The sequence below is a fragment of the Oncorhynchus keta genome, chromosome 13 (genome assembly GCF_023373465.1).
Source record: "Oncorhynchus keta strain PuntledgeMale-10-30-2019 chromosome 13, Oket_V2, whole genome shotgun sequence".
Classification (NCBI taxonomy): Eukaryota; Metazoa; Chordata; class Actinopteri; order Salmoniformes; family Salmonidae; genus Oncorhynchus; species Oncorhynchus keta.
Window position 1 is genome coordinate 242433 of NC_068433.1, and position 20068 is coordinate 262500.

Sequence of the window (20068 nt, forward strand, 5' to 3'; positions counted from 1 at the left end):
GAGGACTATAACAGGTGAGATAGGTCAGGTGTGTTAGTTACCTGCTGTGAGTCAGGGCGGTGTGAGGGATGAGGACTATAACAGGTGAGATAGGTCAGGTGTGTTAGTTACCTGCTGTGAGTCAGGGCGGTGAGGATGAGGACTATAACAGGTGAGATAGGTCAGGTGTGTTAGTTACCTGCTGTGAGTCAGGGCGGTGAGGATGAGGACTATAACAGGTGAGGTAGGTCAGGTGTGTTAGTTACCTGCTGTGAGTCAGGGCGGTGTGAGGATGAGGACTATAACAGGTGAGGTAGGTCAGGTGTGTTAGTTACCTGCTGTGAGTCAGGGCGGTGTGAGGGATGAGACTATAACAGGTGAGATAGGTCAGGTGTGTTAGTTACCTGCTGTGAGTCAGGGCCGTGTGAGGATGAGACTATAACAGGTGAGTCGGTCAGGTGTGTTAGTTACCTGCTGTGAGTCAGGGCGGTGAGGGATGAGGACTATAACAGGTGAGGTAGGTCAGGTGTGTTAGGTACCTGCTGTGAGTCAGAAGGGATGAGGACTATAACAGGTGAGTAGGTCAGGTGTGTTAGTTACCTGCTGTGAGTCAGGGCAGTGTGAGGGATGAGACTATAACAGGTGAGGTAGGTCAGGTGTGTTAGTTATCTGCTGTGAGTCAGGGCGGTGTGAGGATGAGGACTATAACAGGTGAGGTAGGTCAGGTGTGTTAGTTACCTGCTGTGAGTCAGGGGTGATGTGAGGATGAGACTATAACAGGTGAGTAGGTCAGGTGTGTTAGTTACCTGCTGTGAGTCAGGGCGGTGTGAGGATGAGACTATAACAGGTGAGTAGGTCAGGTGTGTTAGTTACCTGCTGTGAGTCAGGCGGTGAGGGATGAGACTATAACAGGTGAGATAGGTCAGGTGTGTTAGTTACCTGCTGTGAGTCAGGGCGGTGTGAGGGATGAGGACTATAACAGGTGAGTAGGTCAGGTGTGTTAGTTACCTGCTGTGAGTCAGGGCGGTGTGAGGATGAGACTATAACAGGTGAGATCGGTCAGGTGTGTTAGTTACCTGCTGTGAGTCAGGGCGGTGAGGGATGAGACTATAACAGGTGAGGTAGGTCAGGTGTGTTAGTACCTGCTGTGAGTCAGGGGCCGTGTGAGGGATGAGACTATAACAGGTGAGTAGGTCAGGTGTGTTAGTTACCTGCTGTGAGTCAGGGCGGTGTGAGATGAGACTATAACAGGTGAGTAGGTCAGGTGTGTTAGTTACCTGCTGTGAGTCAGGGCGGTGTGAGGATGAGACTATAACAGGTGAGTAGGTCAGGTGTGTTAGTTACCTGCTGTGAGTCAGGGCAGTGTGAGGATGAGGACTATAACAGGTGAGTAGGTCAGGTGTGTTAGTTACCTGCTGTGAGTCAGGGCGGTGTGAGGATGAGACTATAACAGGTGAGTAGGTCAGGTGTGTTAGTTACCTGCTGTGAGTCAGGGCGGTGTGAGGGATGAGACTATAACAGGTGAGTAGGTCAGGTGTGTTAGGTTACCTGCTGTGAGTCAGGCGGTGATGAGACTATAACAGGTGAGTAGGTCAGGTGTGTTAGTTACCTGCTGTGAGTCAGGAAGTGTGAGGATGAGGACTATAACAGGTGAGAGTAGGTCAGGTGTGTTAGTTACCTGCTGTGAGTCAGGGCGGTGTGAGGATGAGACTATAACAGGTGAGTAGGTCAGGTGTGTTAGTTACCTGCTGTGAGTCAGGCGGTGTGAGATGAGACTATAACAGGTGAGTAGGTCAGGTGTGTTAGTTACCTGCTGTGAGTCAGGGCGTGTGAGGATGAGACTATAACAGGTGAGATCGGTCAGGTGTGTTAGTTACCTGCTGTGAGTCAGGGCGGTGTGAGGATGAGGACTATAACAGGTGAGTAGGTCAGGTGTGTTAGTTACCTGCTGTGAGTCAGGCGGTGTGAGGATGAGACTATAACAGGTGAGTAGGTCAGGTGTGTTAGTTACCTGCTGTGAAGTCAGGAGCAGTGTGAGATGAGAGACTATAACAGGTGAGTAGGTCAGGTGTGTTAGTTACCTGCTGTGAGTCAGGGCGGTGTGAGGATGAGAGACTATAACAGGTGAGTAGGTCAGGTGTGTTAGTTACCTGCTGTGAGTCAGAAGCGTGTGAGGATGAGACTATAACAGGTGAGTAGGTCAGGTGTGTTAGTTACCTGCTGTGAGTCAGGCGGTGTGAGATGAGACTATAACAGGTGAGTAGGTCAGGTGTGTTAGGTACCTGCTGTGAGTCAGAAGCGGTGTGAGATGAGACTATAACAGGTGAGTAGGTCAGGTGTGTTGTTACCTGCTGTGAGTCAGGGCGTGTGAGGATGAGACTATAACAGGTGAGTAGGTCAGGTGTGTTAGTTTACCTGCTGTGAGTCAGGCGGTGTGAGGATGAGACTATAACAGGTGAGTAGGTCAGGTGTGTTAGTTTACCTGCTGTGAGTCAGGGCGGTGTGAGGATGAGACTATAACAGGTGAGTAGGTCAGGTGTGTTAGTTACCTGCTGTGAGTCAGAGCGGTGAGAGGATGAGACTATAACAGGTGAGATAGGTCAGGTGTGTTAGTTACCTGCTGTGAGTCAGGCGGTGAGGATGAGACTATAACAGGTGAGAATAGGTCAGGTGTGTTAGTTACCTGCTGTGAGTCAGGGCGGTGAGATGAGACTATAACAGGTGAGTAGGTCAGGTGTGTTAGTTACCTGCTGTGAGTCAGGGCGGTGAGGATGAGACTATAACAGGTGAGTAGGTCAGGTGTGTTAGTTACCTGCTGTGAGTCAGGCGTGTGAGGATGAGACTATAACAGGTAGTAGGTCAGGTGTGTTAGGTACCTGCTGTGAGTCAGAAAGTGAGATGAGACTATAACAGGTGAGTAGGTCAGGTGTGTTAGTTACCTGCTGTGAGTCAGGGCGGTGTGAGGATGAGACTATAACAGGTGAGTAGGTCAGGTGTGTTAGTTTACCTGCTGTGAGTCAGGCGTGTGAGATGAGACTATAACAGGTGAGATCGGGTCAGGTGTGTTAGTTACCTGCTGTGAGTCAGGCGGTGTGAGGGATGAGACTATAACAGGTGAGTAGGTCAGAGTGTGTTAGTTACCTGCTGTGAGTCAGAAGCGGTGATGAGAGACTATAACAGGTGAGTAGGTCAGAGTGTGTTAGTTACCTGCTGTGAGTCAGGGCAGTGTGAGGATGAGACTATAACAGGTGAGAATAGGTCAGGTGTGTTGAGTTACCTGCTGTGAGTCAGGCGGTGTGAGGATGAGGACTATAACAGGTGAGTAGGTCAGGTGTGTTAGTTACCTGCTGTGAGTCAGAAGCGGTGTGAGGATGAGGACTATAACAGGTGAGTAGGTCAGGTGTGTTAGTTACCTGCTGTGAGTCAGGGCGGTGTGAGGATGAGACTATAACAGGTGAGTAGGTCAGGTGTGTTAGTTACCTGCTGTGAGTCAGGCGGTGTGAGGATGAGACTATAACAGGTGAGTAGGTCAGGTGTGTTAGTTACCTGCTGTGAGTCAGAAGCGGTGAGGATGAGGACTATAACAAGTGAGTAGGTCAGGTGTGTTAGTTTACCTGCTGTGAGTCAGGGCGGTGAGAGATGAGACTATAACAGGTGAGATAGGTCAGGTGTGTTAGTTACCTGCTGTGAGTCAGGGCGGTGTGAGGATGAGACTATAACAGGTGAGGTAGGTCAGGTGTGTTAGTTACCTGCTGTGAAGTCAGGGGCGGTGTGAGATGAGACTATAACAGGTGAGTAGGTCAGGTGTGTTAGTTACCTGCTGTGAGTCAGGGCGGTGTGAGATGAGGACTATAACAGGTGAGATCGGTCAGGTGTGTTAGTTACCTGCTGTGAGTCAGGGCGGTGTGAGGATGAGGACTATAACAGGTGAGTAGGTCAGGTGTGTTAGTTACCTGCTGTGAGTCAGGGCGGTGTGAGATGAGACTATAACAGGTGAGTAGGTCAGGTGTGTTAGTTACCTGCTGTGAGTCAGGGCGGTGAGAGGGATGAGACTATAACAGGTGAGTAGGTCAGGTGTGTTAATTTACCTGCTGTGAGTCAGAAGCGGTGTGAGGATGAGACTATAACAGGTGAGTAGGTCAGGTGTGTTAGTTACCTGCTGTGAGTCAGAGCGTGTGAGATGAGACTATAACAGGTGAGTAGGTCAGGTGTGTTAGTTACCTGCTGTGAGTCAGGGCGGTGTGAGATGAGACTATAACAGGTGAGTAGGTCAGGTGTGTTAGGTACCTGCTGTGAGTCAGAAGTGTGAGATGAGACTATAACAGGTGAGGTAGGTCAGGTGTGTTAGTTACCTGCTGTGAGTCAGGGCGGTGTGAGGATGAGACTATAACAGGTGAGATCGGTCAGGTGTGTTAGTTACCTGCTGTGAGTCAGGGCGGTGAGGATGAGACTATAACAGGTGAGGTAGGTCAGGTGTGTTAGGTACCTGCTGTGAAGTCAGAAGTGAGGATGAGACTATAACAGGTGAGGTAGGTCAGGTGTGTTAGTTACCTGCTGTGAGTCAGGGCGGTGTGAGGATGAGACTATAACAGGTGAGATCGGTCAGGTGTGTTAGTTACCTGCTGTGAGTCAGGCGCAGTGTGAGGATGAGGACTATAACAGGTGAGTAGGTCAGGTGTGTTAGTTACCTGCTGTGAGTCAGGGCGGTGAGATGAGACTATAACAGGTGAGTAGGTCAGGTGTGTTAGTTACCTGCTGTGAAGTCAGGCGGTGTGAGGATGAGGACTATAACAGGTGAGGTAGGTCAGGTGTGTTAGTTACCTGCTGTGAGTCAGGCTGAGATGAGTATAACAGGTGAGATAGGTCAGGTGTACCTGCTGTGAGTCAGATGAGGGATGACTATAACAGGTGAGTAGGTCAGGTGTGTTAGTTACCTGCTGTGAGTCAGGGCGGTGAGGATGAGACTATAACAGGTGAGATAGGTCAGTGTGTTAGTTTACCTGCTGTGAGTCAGAAGGCGGTGAGATGAGGACTATAACAGGTGAGTAGGTCAGGTGTGTTAGTTACCTGCTGTGAGTCAGGGCGCCGTTGAGGATACCTATAACTGTGAGTCAGGTGTTTGGCCTGCTGTGAGTCAGATGAGGATGACTATAACAGGTGAGATCGGTCAGGTGTGTTAATTACCTGCTGTGAGTCAGGCGGTGTGAGATGAGACTATAACAGGTGAGTAGGTCAGGTGTGTTAGTTACCTGCTGTGAGTCAGGGGCGGTGTGAGATGAGACTATAACAGGTGAGGTAGGTCAGGTGTGTTAGTTACCTGCTGTGAGTCAGGGCGGTGAGATGAGACTATAACAGGTGAGTAGGTCAGGTGTGTTAGTTACCTGCTGTGAGTCAGGGCGGTGAGGATGAGACTATAACAGGTGAGTAGGTCAGGTGTGTTAGTTACCTGCTGTGAGTCAGGGCGGTGTGAGGATGAGGACTATAACAGGTGAGGTAGGTCAGGTGTGTTAGTTACCTGCTGTGAGTCAGGGCGGTGTGAGGATGAGGACTATAACAGGTGAGATAGGTCAGGTGTGTTAGTTACCTGCTGTGAGTCAGGGCGGTGAGGATGAGGACTATAACAGGTGAGGTAGGTCAGGTGTGTTAGTTACCTGCTGTGAGTCAGGGCGTGTGAGGGATGAGGACTATAACAGGTGAGTAGGTCAGGTGTGTTAGTTACCTGCTGTGAGTCAGGGCGGTGTGAGGATGAGACTATAACAGGTGAGTAGGTCAGGTGTGTTAGTTACCTGCTGTGAGTCAGGGCGGTGTGAGGGATGAGGACTATAACAGGTGAGGTAGGTCAGGTGTGTTAGTTACCTGCTGTGAGTCAGGGCGGTGTGAGATGAGACTATAACAGGTGAGTAGGTCAGGTGTGTTAGGTACCTGCTGTGAGTCAGAAGGGATGAGGACTATAACAGGTGAGGTAGGTCAGGTGTGTTAGTTACCTGCTGTGAGTCAGGGCGGTGTGAGGGATGAGGACTATAACAGGTGAGATCGGTCAGGTGTGTTAGTTACCTGCTGTGAGTCAGGGCGGTGTGAGATGAGGACTATAACAGGTGAGTAGGTCAGGTGTGTTAGGTACCTGCTGTGAGTCAGAAGGATGAGACTATAACAAGTGAGTAGGTCAGGTGTGTTAGTTACCTGCTGTGAGTCAGGGCGGTGTGAGGGATGAGACTATAACAGGTGAGGTAGGTCAGGTGTGTTAGTTACCTGCTGTGAGTCAGGGCGGTGTGAGGGATGAGGACTATAACAGGTGAGGTAGGTCAGGTGTGTTAGTTACCTGCTGTGAGTCAGGGCGGTGTGAGGATGAGACTATAACAGGTGAGGTAGGTCAGGTGTGTTAGTTACCTGCTGTGAGTCAGGGCGGTGAGGGATGAGGACTATAACAGGTGAGTAGGTCAGGTGTGTTAGTTACCTGCTGTGAGTCAGGGCGGTGTGAGGATGAGGACTATAACAGGTGAGTAGGTCAGGTGTGTTAGTTACCTGCTGTGAGTCAGGGCGGTGTGAGGGATGACTATAACAGGTGAGTAGGTCAGGTGTGTTAGTTACCTGCTGTGAGTCAGGGCGGTGTGAGATGAGACTATAACAGGTGAGGTAGGTCAGGTGTGTTAGTTACCTGCTGTGAGTCAGGGCGGTGTGAGGATGAGACTATAACAGGTGAGTAGGTCAGGTGTGTTAGGTACCTGCTGTGAGTCAGTCAGTGAGGGATGAGACTATAACAAGTGAGTAGGTCAGGTGTGTTAGTTACCTGCTGTGAGTCAGGGCGTGTGAGGATGAGGACTATAACAGGTGAGATAGGTCAGGTGTGTTAGTTACCTGCTGTGAGTCAGGGCGGTGTGAGGATGAGGACTATAACAGGTGAGTAGGTCAGGTGTGTTAGTTACCTGCTGTGAGTCAGGGCGGTGTGAGGATGAGGACTATAACAGGTGAGTAGGTCAGGTGTGTTAGTTACCTGCTGTGAGTCAGGGCGGTGTGAGGATGAGACTATAACAGGTGAGATAGGTCAGGTGTGTTAGTTACCTGCTGTGAGTCAGGGCGGTGTGAGGATGAGACTATAACAGGTGAGGTAGGTCAGGTGTGTTAGTTACCTGCTGTGAGTCAGGGCGGTGAGAGGGATGAGACTATAACAGGTGAGGTAGGTCAGGTGTGTTAGTTACCTGCTGTGAGTCAGGGCGGTGTGAGGGATGAGGACTATAACAGGTGAGGTAGGTCAGGTGTGTTAGTTACCTGCTGTGAGTCAGAAGGGATGAGGACTATAACAGGTGAGGTAGGTCAGGTGTGTTAGTTACCTGCTGTGAGTCAGGGCGGTGTGAGGATGAGACTATAACAGGTGAGGTGGTCAGGTGTGTTAGTTACCTGCTGTGAGTCAGGGCGGTGTGAGGATGAGGACTATAACAGGTGAGTAGGTCAGGTGTGTTAGTTACCTGCTGTGAGTCAGGGCGGTGAGGGATGAGACTATAACAGGTGAGATAGGTCAGGTGTGTTAGTTACCTGCTGTGAGTCAGGGCGGTGAGGATGAGGACTATAACAGGTGAGATCGGTCAGGTGTGTTAGTTACCTGCTGTGAGTCAGGGGCGGTGTGAGGGATGAGACTATAACAGGTGAGGTAGGTCAGGTGTGTTAGTTACCTGCTGTGAGTCAGGGCGGTGTGAGGATGAGGACTATAACAGGTGAGATAGGTCAGGTGTGTTAGTTACCTGCTGTGAGTCAGGGCGGTGTGAGGGATGAGGACTATAACAGGTGAGGTAGGTCAGGTGTGTTAGTTACCTGCTGTGAGTCAGGGCGGTGAGGATGAGGACTATAACAGGTGAGGTAGGTCAGGTGTGTTAGGTACCTGCTGTGAGTCAGAAAGTGAGATGAGGACTATAACAGGTGAGGTAGGTCAGGTGTGTTAGTTACCTGCTGTGAGTCAGGGCGGTGTGAGGATGAGGACTATAACAGGTGAGATCGGTCAGGTGTGTTAGTTACCTGCTGTGAGTCAGGGCGGTGTGAGGGATGAGGACTATAACAGGTGAGGTAGGTCAGGTGTGTTAGTTACCTGCTGTGAGTCAGAAGTGGATGAGACTATAACAGGTGAGGTAGGTCAGGTGTGTTAGTTACCTGCTGTGAGTCAGGGCGGTGTGAGGATGAGGACTATAACAGGTGAGGTCGGTCAGGTGTGTTAGTTACCTGCTGTGAGTCAGGGCGGTGTGAGGGATGAGGACTATAACAGGTGAGTAGGTCAGGTGTGTTAGTTACCTGCTGTGAGTCAGGCGGTGTGAGGGATGAGACTATAACAGGTGAGGTAGGTCAGGTGTGTTAGTTTACCTGCTGTGAGTCAGGGCGGTGTGAGGGATGAGGACTATAACAGGTGAGGTAGGTCAGGTGTGTTAGTTACCTGCTGTGAGTCAGGGCGGTGTGAGGATGAGGACTATAACAGGTGAGGTAGGTCAGGTGTGTTGGTTACCTGCTGTGAGTCAGGGCGGTGTGAGGATGAGGACTATAACAGGTGAGGTAGGTCAGGTGTGTTAGTTACCTGCTGTGAGTCAGGGCGGTGTGAGGATGAGGACTATAACAGGTGAGATCGGTCAGGTGTGTTAGTTACCTGCTGTGAGTCAGGGCGGTGAGGATGAGGACTATAACAGTGAGATAGGTCAGGTGTGTTAGTTACCTGCTGTGAGTCAGGGCAGTGTGAGGGATGAGACTATAACAGGTGAGTAGGTCAGGTGTGTTGTTAGTTACCTGCTGTGAGTCAGGGCGGTGTGAGGATGAGACTATAACAGGTGAGTAGGTCAGGTGTGTTAGTTACCTGCTGTGAGTCAGGGCGGTGTGAGGATGAGGACTATAACAGGTGAGGTAGGTCAGGTGTGTTAGTTACCTGCTGTGAGTCAGGGCGGTGTGAGGGATGAGGACTATAACAGGTGAGGTAGGTCAGGTGTGTTAGGTACCTGCTGTGAGTCAGAAGGGATGAGGACTATAACAAGTGAGGTAGGTCAGGTGTGTTAGTTACCTGCTGTGAGTCAGGGCCGTGTGAGGATGAGACTATAACAGGTGAGGTCGGTCAGGTGTGTTAGTTACCTGCTGTGAGTCAGGGCGGTGTGAGGATGAGGACTATAACAGGTGAGTAGGTCAGGTGTGTTAGGTTACCTGCTGTGAGTCAGGGCGGTGTGAGATGAGACTATAACAGGTGAGGTAGGTCAGGTGTGTTGGTTACCTGCTGTGAGTCAGGGCGGTGTGAGGATGAGGACTATAACAGGTGAGTAGGTCAGGTGTGTTAGTTACCTGCTGTGAGTCAGGGCGTGTGAGGGATGAGGGACTATAACAGGTGAGGTAGGTCAGGTGTGTTGGTTACCTGCTGTGAGTCAGGGCGGTGTGAGGATGAGGACTATAACAGGTGAGTAGGTCAGGTGTGTTAGTTACCTGCTGTGAGTCAGGCGGTGTGAGGGATGAGGACTATAACAGGTGAGATAGGTCAGGTGTGTTAGTTACCTGCTGTGAGTCAGGGCGGTGTGAGGATGAGGACTATAACAGGTGAGTAGGTCAGGTGTGTTAGGACTGCTGTGAGTCAGGGCGGTGAGAGGATGAGGACTATAACAGAGTGAGTAGGTCAGGTGTGTTAGTTACCTGCTGTGAGTCAGGGCGGTGTGAGGGATGAGGACTATAACAGGTGAGATAGGTCAGGTGTGTTAGTTACCTGCTGTGAGTCAGGGCGGTGTGAGGATGAGACTATAACAGGTGAGGTAGGTCAGGTGTGTTAGGTACCTGCTGTGTCAGGTCAGAAGGGATGAGGACTATAACAAGTGAGGTAGGTCAGGTGTGTTAGTTACCTGCTGTGAGTCAGGGCCGTGTGAGGATGAGGACTATAACAGGTGAGATCGGTCAGGTGTGTTAGTTACCTGCTGTGAGTCAGGGCGGTGTGAGGATGAGGACTATAACAGGTGAGATAGGTCAGGTGTGTTAGTTACCTGCTGTGAGTCAGGGCGGTGTGAGGATGAGGACTATAACAGGTGAGGTAGGTCAGGTGTGTTAGTTACCTGCTGTGAGTCAGGCGGTGTGAGGATGAGGACTATAACAGGTAGAGATAGGTCAGGTGTGTTAGTTACCTGCTGTGAGTCAGGGCGGTGTGAGGATGAGGACTATAACAGGTGAGGTAGGTCAGGTGTGTTAGTTACCTGCTGTGAGTCAGGGCGGTGTGAGGGATGAGGACTATAACAGGTGAGATAGGTCAGGTGTGTTAGTTACCTGCTGTGAGTCAGGGCGGTGTGAGGGATGAGGACTATAACAGGTGAGGTAGGTCAGGTGTGTTAGTTACCTGCTGTGAGTCAGGCGGTGTGAGGGATGAGGACTATAACAGGTGAGGTAGGTCAGTGTGTTAGTTACCTGCTGTGAGTCAGAAGGTGTGAGGGATGAGGACTATAACAGGTGAGGTAGGTCAGGTGTGTTAGTTACCTGCTGTGAGTCAGGGCGGTGTGAGGATGAGGACTATAACAGGTGAGATAGGTCAGGTGTGTTAGTTACCTGCTGTGAGTCAGGGCGGTGTGAGGGATGAGGACTATAACAGGTGAGGGTAGGTCAGGTGTGTTAGTTCCCTGCTGTGAGTCAGGGCGGTGTGAGGATGAGGACTATAACAGGTGAGAATCGGTCAGGTGTGTTAGTTACCTGCTGTGAGTCAGGGCGGTGTGAGGGATGAGGACTATAACAGGTGAGATAGGTCAGGTGTGTTAGTTACCTGCTGTGAGTCAGGGCAGTGTGAGGGATGAGGACTATAACAGGTGAGTAGGTCAGGTGTGTTAGTTACCTGCTGTGAGTCAGGGGCGGTGTGAGGGATGAGGACTATAACAGGTGAGGTAGGTCAGGTGTTTTAGTTACCTGCTGTGAGTCAGGGCGGTGTGAGGGATGAGGACTATAACAGGTGAGGTAGGTCAGGTGTGTTAGTTACCTGCTGTGAGTCAGGGCCGTGTGAGGGATGAGGACTATAACAGGTGAGATCGGTCAGGTGTGTTAGTTACCTGCTGTGAGTCAGAAGGGATGAGGACTATAACAAGTGAGGTAGGTCAGGTGTGTTAGTTACCTGCTGTGAGTCAGGGCCGTGTGAGGGATGAGGACTATAACAGGTGAGATCGGTCAGGTGTGTTAGTTACCTGCTGTGAGTCAGGGCGGTGTGAGGGATGAGGACTATAACAGGTGAGGTAGGTCAGGTGTGTTAGTTACCTGCTGTGAGTCAGGCGGTGTGAGGGATGAGGACTATAACAGGTGAGGTAGGTCAGGTGTGTTAGTTACCTGCTGTGAGTCAGGGCGGTGTGAGGATGAGGACTATAACAGGTGAGGTAGGTCAGGTGTGTTAGTTACCTGCTGTGAGTCAGGGCGGTGTGAGGGATGGGGACTATAACAGGTGAGGTAGGTCAGGTGTGTTAGTTACCTGCTGTGAGTCAGGGCGGTGTGAGGATGAAGACTATAACAGGTGAGATCGGTCAGGTGTGTTAGTTACCTGCTGTGAGTCAGGGGCGGTGTGAGGATGAGGACTATAACAGGTGAGGTAGGTCAGGTGTGTTAGTTACCTGCTGTGAGTCAGGGCGGTGTGAGGATGAGGACTATAACAGGTGAGGTAGGTCAGGTGTGTTAGTTACCTGCTGTGAGTCAGGGCGGTGTGAGGATGAGGACTATAACAGGTGAGGTAGGTCAGGTGTGTTAGTTACCTGCTGTGAGTCAGGGCGTGTGAGGGATGAGGACTATAACAGGTGAGGTAGGTCAGTTGTGTTAGTTACCTGCTGTGAGTCAGGGCGGTGTGAGGGATGAGGAGACTATAACAGGTGAGGTAGGTCAGGTGTGTTAATTTACCTGCTGTGAGTCAGGGCGGTGAGGATGAGGACTATAACAGGTGAGATCGGTCAGGTGTGTTAGGTACCTGCTGTGAGTCAGGGCGGTGTGAGGGATGAGGACTATAACAGGTGAGGTAGGTCAGGTGTGTTAGTTACCTGCTGTGAGTCAGGGCGGTGTGAGGATGAGGACTATAACAGGTGAGGTAGGTCAGGTGTGTTAGTTACCTGCTGTGAGTCAGGGCGGTGTGAGGATGAGGACTATAACAGGTGAGGTAGGTCAGGTGTGTTAGTTACCTGCTGTGAGTCAGGGCGATGTGAGGGATGGGACTATAACAGGTGAGGTAGGTCAGGTGTGTTAGTTACCTGCTGTGAGTCAGGGCGGTGTGAGGATGAGGACTATAACAGGTGAGGTAGGTCAGGTGTGTTGAGTTACCTGCTGTGAGTCAGGGCAGTGTGAGGATGAGGACTATAACAGGTGAGGTCGGTCAGGTGTGTTAGTTACCTGCTGTGAGTCAGGGCGGTGTGAGGGATGAGGACTATAACAGGTGAGATAGGTCAGGTGTGTTAGTTACCTGCTGTGAGTCAGGGCGGTGTGAGGATGGGGACTATAACAGGTGAGGTAGGTCAGGTGTGTTGGGTTACCTGCTGTGAGTCAGGGCGGTGTGGGATGAGGACTATAACAGGTGAGATAGGTCAGGTGTGTTAGTTACCTGCTGTGAGTCAGGCGGTGGGGATGAGGACTATAACAGGTGAGTAGGTCAGGTGTGTTAGTTACCTGCTGTGAGTCAGGGCGGTGTGAGGATGAGGACTATAACAGGTGAGTAGGTCAGGTGTGTTAGTTACCTGCTGTGAGTCAGGGCGGTGTGAGGATGAGGACTATAACAGGTGAGGTAGGTCAGGTGTGTTAGTTACCTGCTGTGAGTCAGGGCGGTGTGAGGATGAGGACTATAACAGGTGAGGTAGGTCAGGTGTGTTAGTTACCTGCTGTGAGTCAGGGCGGTGTGAGGATGAGGACTATAACAGGTGAGATAGGTCAGGTGTGTTAGTTACCTGCTGTGAGTCAGGGCGTGTGAGGGATGAGGACTATAACAGGTGAGATCGGTCAGGTGTGTTAGTTACCTGCTGTGAGTCAGGGCGGTGTGAGGGATGAGGACTATAACAGGTGAGGTAGGTCAGGTGTGTTGGTTACCTGCTGTGAGTCAGGGCGGTGTGAGGATGGGACTATAACAGGTGAGTAGGTCAGGTGTGTTAATTACCTGCTGTGAGTCAGGGCAGGTGTGAGGGATGAGGACTATAACAGGTGAGGTAGGTCAGGTGTGTTAGTTACCTGCTGTGAGTCAGGGCGGTGTGAGGATGAGACTATAACAGGTGAGGTAGGTCAGGTGTGTTAGTTACCTGCTGTGAGTCAGGGCGGTGTGAGGATGAGGACTATAACAGGTGAGGTAGGTCAGGTGTGTTAGTTACCTGCTGTGAGTCAGGGCGGTGTGAGGGATGAGGACTATAACAGGTGAGGTAGGTCAGGTGTGTTAGGTATCTGCTGTGAGTCAGGGCGGTGTGAGGATGAGGACTATAACAGGTGAGGTAGGTCAGGTGTGTTAGTTACCTGCTGTGAGTCAGGGCAGTGTGAGGGATGAGGACTATAACAGGTGAGGTAGGTCAGGTGTGTTAGTTACCTGCTGTGAGTCAGGGCGGTGTGAGGATGAGGACTATAACAGGTGAGGTAGGTCAGGTGTGTTAGTTACCTGCTGTGAGTCAGGGCGGTGTGAGGGATGAGGACTATAACAGGTGAGGTAGGTCAGGTGTGTTAGTTACCTGCTGTGAGTCAGGGCGGTGTGAGGGATGAGGACTATAACAGGTGAGGTAGGTCAGGTGTGTTAGTTATCTGCTGTGAGTCAGGGCGAAGGATGAGGACTATAACAGGTGAGGTAGGTCAGGTGTGTTAGTTACCTGCTGTGAGTCAGGGCGGTGTGAGGATGAGGACTATAACAGGTGAGATCGGTCAGGTGTGTTAGTTACCTGCTGTGAGTCAGGGCGGTGTGAGGGATGAGGACTATAACAGGTGAGATCGGTCAGGTGTGTTAGTTACCTGCTGTGAGTCAGGGCGGTGTGAGGGATGAGGACTATAACAGGTGAGATCAGGTCAGGTGTGTTGGTTACCTGCTGTGAGTCAGGGCGGTGTGAGGATGAGGACTATAACAGGTGAGGTAGGTCAGGTGTGTTAGTTACCTGCTGTGAGTCAGGGCGGTGTGAGGATGAGGACTATAACAGGTGAGGTAGGTCAGGTGTGTTAGTTACCTGCTGTGAGTCAGGGCGGTGTGAGGATGGGGACTATAACAGGTGAGATAGGTCAGGTGTGTTAGTTACCTGCTGTGAGTCAGGGCGGTGTGAGGATGAGGACTATAACAGGTGAGGTAGGTCAGGTGTGTTAGTTACCTGCTGTGAGTCAGGGCGGTGTGAGGATGAGGACTATAACAGGTGAGGTAGGTCAGGTGTGTTAGTTACCTGCTGTGAGTCAGGGCGGTGTGAGGATGAGGACTATAACAGGTGAGATAGGTCAGGTGTGTTAGTTACCTGCTGTGAGTCAGGGCGGTGTGAGGGATGAGGACTATAACAGGTGAGGTAGGTCAGGTGTGTTAGTTACCTGCTGTGAGTCAGGGCGGTGTGAGGGATGAGGACTATAACAGGTGAGTAGGTCAGGTGTGTTAGTTACCTGCTGTGAGTCAGAAGCGGTGTGAGGATGAGGACTATAACAGGTGAGGTAGGTCAGGTGTGTTAGTTACCTGCTGTGAGTCAGGGCGGTGTGAGGGATGGGGACTATAACAGGTGAGATCGGTCAGGTGTGTTAGTTACCTGCTGTGAGTCAGGGCGGTGTGAGGATGAGGACTATAACAGGTGAGGTAGGTCAGGTGTGTTAGTTACCTGCTGTGAGTCAGGGCGGTGTGAGGGATGAGGACTATAACAGGTGAGGTAGGTCAGGTGTGTTAGTTACCTGCTGTGAGTCAGGGCGGTGTGAGGATGAGGACTATAACAGGTGAGGTAGGTCAGGTGTGTTAGTTACCTGCTGTGAGTCAGGCGGTGTGAGGATGAGGACTATAACAGGTGAGGTAGGTCAGGTGTGTTAGTTACCTGCTGTGAGTCAGGGCGGTGTGAGGATGAGACTATAACAGGTGAGTAGGTCAGGTGTGTTAGTTACCTGCTGTGAGTCAGGGCGGTGAGGGATGAGGACTATAACAGGTGAGGTAGGTCAGGTGTGTTAGTTACCTGCTGTGAGTCAGGGCGGTGTGAGGATGAGGACTATAACAGGTGAGGTAGGTCAGGTGTGTTAGTTACCTGCTGTGAGTCAGGGCGGTGTGAGGATGAGGACTATAACAGGTGAGTAGGTCAGTTGTGTTAGTTACCTGCTGTGAGTCAGAACGGTGTGAGGGATGAGGACTATAACAGGTGAGGTAGGTCAGTGTGTTAGTACCTGCTGTGAGTCAGGGCGGTGTGAGGGATGAGGACTATAACAGGTGAGGTAGGTCAGTTGTGTTAGTTACCTGCTGTGAGTCAGAACGGTGTGAGGATGAGGACTATAACAGGTGAGGTAGGTCAGTTGTGTTAGTTACCTGCTGTGAGTCAGGGCGGTGTGAGGATGAGGACTATAACAGGTGAGATCGGTCAGGTGTGTTAGTTACCTGCTGTGAGTCAGGGCGGTGTGAGGGATGAGGACTATAACAGGTGAGATCGGTCAGGTGTGTTAGTTACCTGCTGTGAGTCAGGGCGGTGTGAGGATGAGGACTATAACAGGTGAGGTAGGTCAGGTGTGTTAGTTACCTGCTGTGAGTCAGGGCGGTGTGAGGATGAGGACTATAACAGGTGAGGTAGGTCAGGTGTGTTAGTTACCTGCTGTGAGTCAGGCGGTGTGAGGGATGAGGACTATAACAGGTGAGGTAGGTCAGGTGTGTTGGTTACCTGCTGTGAGTCAGGGCGGTGTGAGATGAGACTATAACAGGTGAGGTAGGTCAGGTGTGTTAGTTATCTGCTGTGAGTCAGGGCGGTGTGAGGATGAGGACTATAACAGGTGAGGTAGGTCAGGTGTGTTAGTTACCTGCTGTGAGTCAGAACGGTGTGAGGGATGAGGACTATAACAGGTGAGATCGGTCAGGTGTGTTAGTTACCTGCTGTGAGTCAGAAGGGATGGGGACTATAACAGGTGAGGTAGGTCAGGTGTGTTAGTTAACTGCTGTGAGTCAGGTCGGTGTGAGGGATGAGGACTATAACAGGTGAGGTAGGTCAGGTGTGTTAGTTATCTGCTGTGAGTCAGAAGGGATGGGGACTATAACAGGTGAGGTAGGTCAGGTGTGTTAGTTAACTGCTGTGAGTCAGGGCGGTGTGAGGGATGAAGACTATAACAGGTGAGGTCGGTCAGGTGTGTTAGTTACCTGCTGTGAGTCAGGGCGGTGTGAGGGATGAGGACTATAACAGGTGAGATAGGTCAGTGTGTTAGTTACTGCTGTGAGTCAGGGCTGTGTGAGGGATGAGGACTATAACAGGTGAGATCGGTCAGGTGTGTTAGTTACCTGCTGTGAGTCAGGGCGGTGTGAGGGATGAGGACTATAACAGGTGAGATCGGTCAGGTGTGTTAGTTACCTGCTGTGAGTCAGGGCGGTGTGAGGGATGAGGACTATAACAGGTGAGGTAGGTCAGGTGTGTTAGTTACCTGCTGTGAGTCAGGGCGGTGTGAGGGATGAGGACTATAACAGGTGAGGTAGGTCAGGTGTGTTAGTTACCTGCTGTGAGTCAGGGCGGTGTGAGGGATGAGGACTATAACAGGTGAGATCGGTCAGGTGTGTTAGTTACCTGCTGTGAGTCAGGGCGGTGTGAGGGATGAGGACTATAACAGGTGAGGTAGGTCAGGTGTGTTAGTTACCTGCTGTGAGTCAGGGCGGTGTGAGGGATGAGGACTATAACAGGTGAGGTAGGTCAGGTGTGTTAGTTACCTGCTGTGAGTCAGGGCGGTGTGAGGGATGAGGACTATAACAGGTGAGGTAGGTCAGGTGTGTTACTTATCTGCTGTGAGTCAGGGCGGTGTGAGGATGAGGACTATAACAGGTGAGGTAGGTCAGGTGTGTTAGTTACCTGCTGTGAGTCAGGGCGGTGTGAGGATGAGGACTATAACAGGTGAGGTAGGTCAGGTGTGTTAATTACCTGCTGTGAGTCAGGGCGGTGTGAGGGATGAGGACTATAACAGGTGAGGTAGGTCAGGTGTGTTAGTTACCTGCTGTGAGTCAGGGCGGTGTGAGGGATGAGGACTATAACAGGTGAGGTAGGTCAGGTGTGTTAGTTACCTGCTGTGAGTCAGGGCGGTGTGAGGATGAGGACTATAACAGGTGAGGTAGGTCAGGTGTGTTAGTTACCTGCTGTGAGTCAGGGCGGTGTGAGGATGAGGACTATAACAGGTGAGATAGGTCAGGTGTGTTAGTTACCTGCTGTGAGTCAGGGCGGTGTGAGGGATGAGGACTATAACAGGTGAGAGGTCAGGTGTGTTAGTTATCTGCTGTGAGTCAGGGCGGTGTGAGGATGAGGACTATAACAGGTGAGGTAGGTCAGGTGTGTTAGTTATCTGCTGTGAGTCAGGGCGGTGTGAGGGATGAGGACTATAACAGGTGAGGTAGGTCAGGTGTGTTAGTTACCTGCTGTGAGTCAGGGCGGTGTGAGGGATGAGGACTATAACAGGTGAGGTAGGTCAGGTGTGTTAGTTAACTGCTGTGAGTCAGGGCGGTGTGAGGGATGAGGACTATAGCAGGTGAGATAGGTCAGGTGTGTTAGTTACCTGCTGTGAGTCAGGGCGGTGTGAGGGATGAGGACTATAACAGGTGAGATCGGTCAGGTGTGTTAGTTACCTGCTGTGAGTCAGGGCGGTGTGAGGGATGAGGACTATAACAGGTGAGGTAGGTCAGGTGTGTTAGTTACCTGCTGTGAGTCAGGGCGGTGTGAGGGATGAGGACTATAACAGGTGAGGTAGGTCAGGTGTGTTAGTTACCTGCTGTGAGTCAGGGCGGTGTGAGGGATGAAGACTATAACAGGTGAGATCGGTCAGGTGTGTTAGTTACCTGCTGTGAGTCAGGGCGGTTTGAGGATGAGGACTATAACAGGTGAGATCGGTCAGGTGTGTTAGTTACCTGCTGTGAGTCAGGGCGGTGTGAGGATGGGGACTATAACAGGTGAGGTAGGTCAGGTGTGTTAGTTACCTGCTGTGAGTCAGGGCGGTGTGAGGGATGAGGAACTATAACAGGTGAGGTAGGTCAGGTGTGTTAGTTACCTGCTGGGAGTCAGGGCGGTGTGAGGGATGAGGACTATAACAGGTGAGGTAGGTCAGGTGTGTTAGTTACCTGCTGTGAGTCAGGGCGGTGTGAGGATGAGGACTATAACAGGTGAGATCGGTCAGGTGTGTTAGTTACCTGCTGTGAGTCAGGGCGGTGTGAGGGATGAGGACTATAACAGGTGAGGTAGGTCAGGTGTGTTAGGTACCTGCTGTGAGTCAGAAGGGATGAGGACTATAACAAGTGAGGTAGGTCAGGTGTGTTAGTTACCTGCTGTGAGTCAGGGCGGTGTGAGGATGAGGACTATAACAGGTGAGATCGGTCAGGTGTGTTAGTTACCTGCTGTGAGTCAGGGCGGTGTGAGGGATGAGGACTATAACAGGTGAGGTAGGTCAGGTGTGTTAGTTACCTGCTGTGAGTCAGGGCGGTGTGAGGATGAGGACTATAACAGGTGAGGTAGGTCAGGTGTGTTAGTTACCTGCTGTGAGTCAGGGCGGTGTGAGGATGAGGACTATAACAGGTGAGGTAGGTCAGGTGTGTTAGTTACCTGCTGTGAGTCAGGCGGTGTGAGGGATGAGGACTATAACAGGTGAGGTAGGTCAGGTGTGTTAGTTACCTGCTGTGAGTCAGGGCGGTGTGAGGATGAGGAATATAACAGGTGAGGTAGGTCAGGTGTGTTAGTTACCTGCTGTGAGTCAGGGCGGTGTGAGGGATGAGGACTATAACAGGTGAGGTAGGTCAGGTGTGTTAGTTACCTGCTGTGAGTCAGGGCGGTGTGAGGGATGAGGACTATAACAGGTGAGATCGGTCAGGTGTGTTAGTTACCTGCTGTGAGTCAGGGCGGTGTGAGGGATGAGGACTATAACAGGTGAGGTAGGTCAGGTGTGTTAGTTACCTGCTGTGAGTCAGGGCGGTGTGAGGGATGAGGAATATAACAGGTGAGGTAGGTCAGGTGTGTTAGATACCTGCTGTGAGTCAGGGCGGTGTGAGGATGAGGACTATAACAGGTGAGATCGGTCAGGTGTGTTGGTTACCTGCTGTGAGTCAGGGCGTTGTGAGGATGAGGACTATAACAGGTGAGGTAGGTCAGGTTTGTTAGTTACCTGCTGTGAGTCAGGGCGGTGTGAGGGATGAGGACTATAACAGGTGAGGTAGGTCAGGTGTGTTAGTTACCTGCTGTGAGTCAGGTGGTGTGAGGATGAGGACTATAACAGGTGAGATCGGTCAGGTGTGTTAGTTACCTGCTGTGAGTCAGGGCGGTGTGAGGATGGGACTATAACAGGTGAGATAGGGCAGGTGTGTTAGTTACCTGCTGTGAGTCAGGGCGGTGTGAGGGATGAGGACTATAACAGGTGAGGTAGGTCAGGTGTGTTAGTTACCTGCTGTGAGTCAGGGCGGTGTGATGGATGAGGACTATAACAGGTGAGGTAGGTCAGGTGTGTTAGTTACCTGCTGTGAGTCAGGGCGGTGTGAGGGATGAGGACTATAACAGGTGAGGTAGGTCAGGTGTGTTAGTTACCTGCTGTGAGTCAGGGCGGTGTGAGGGATGAGGACTATAACAGGTGAGGTAGGTCAGGTGTGTTAGTTACCTGCTGTGAGTCAGGGCGGTGTGAGGGATGAGGACTATAACAGGTGAGATCGGTCAGGTGTGTTAGTTACCTGCTGTGAGTCAGGGCGGTGTGAGGGATGGGACTATAACAGGTGAGATAGGTCAGGTGTGTTAGTTACCTTCTGTGAGTCAGGGCGGTGTGAGGGATGAGGACTATAACAGGTGAGGTAGGTCAGGTGTGTTAGTTACCTGCTGTGAGTCAGGGCGGTGTGAGGATGAGGGACTATAACAGGTGAGGTAGGTCAGGTGTGTTAGTTACCTGCTGTGAGTCAGGGCGGTGTGAGGATGAGGACTATAACAGGTGAGGTAGGTCAGGTGTGTTAGTTACCTGCTGTGAGTCA

At 51.3% G+C, this 20068-nt stretch overlaps 1 protein-coding gene across 1 annotated transcript in view; it reads right to left on the reverse strand.

The window, feature by feature from the left end:
* Positions 1-20068, reverse strand: part of LOC127906903 (steroid 17-alpha-hydroxylase/17,20 lyase) — an 85078-nt gene that overhangs the window by 38488 nt on the left and 26522 nt on the right. The gene's annotated exons all lie outside the window — the stretch shown is intronic.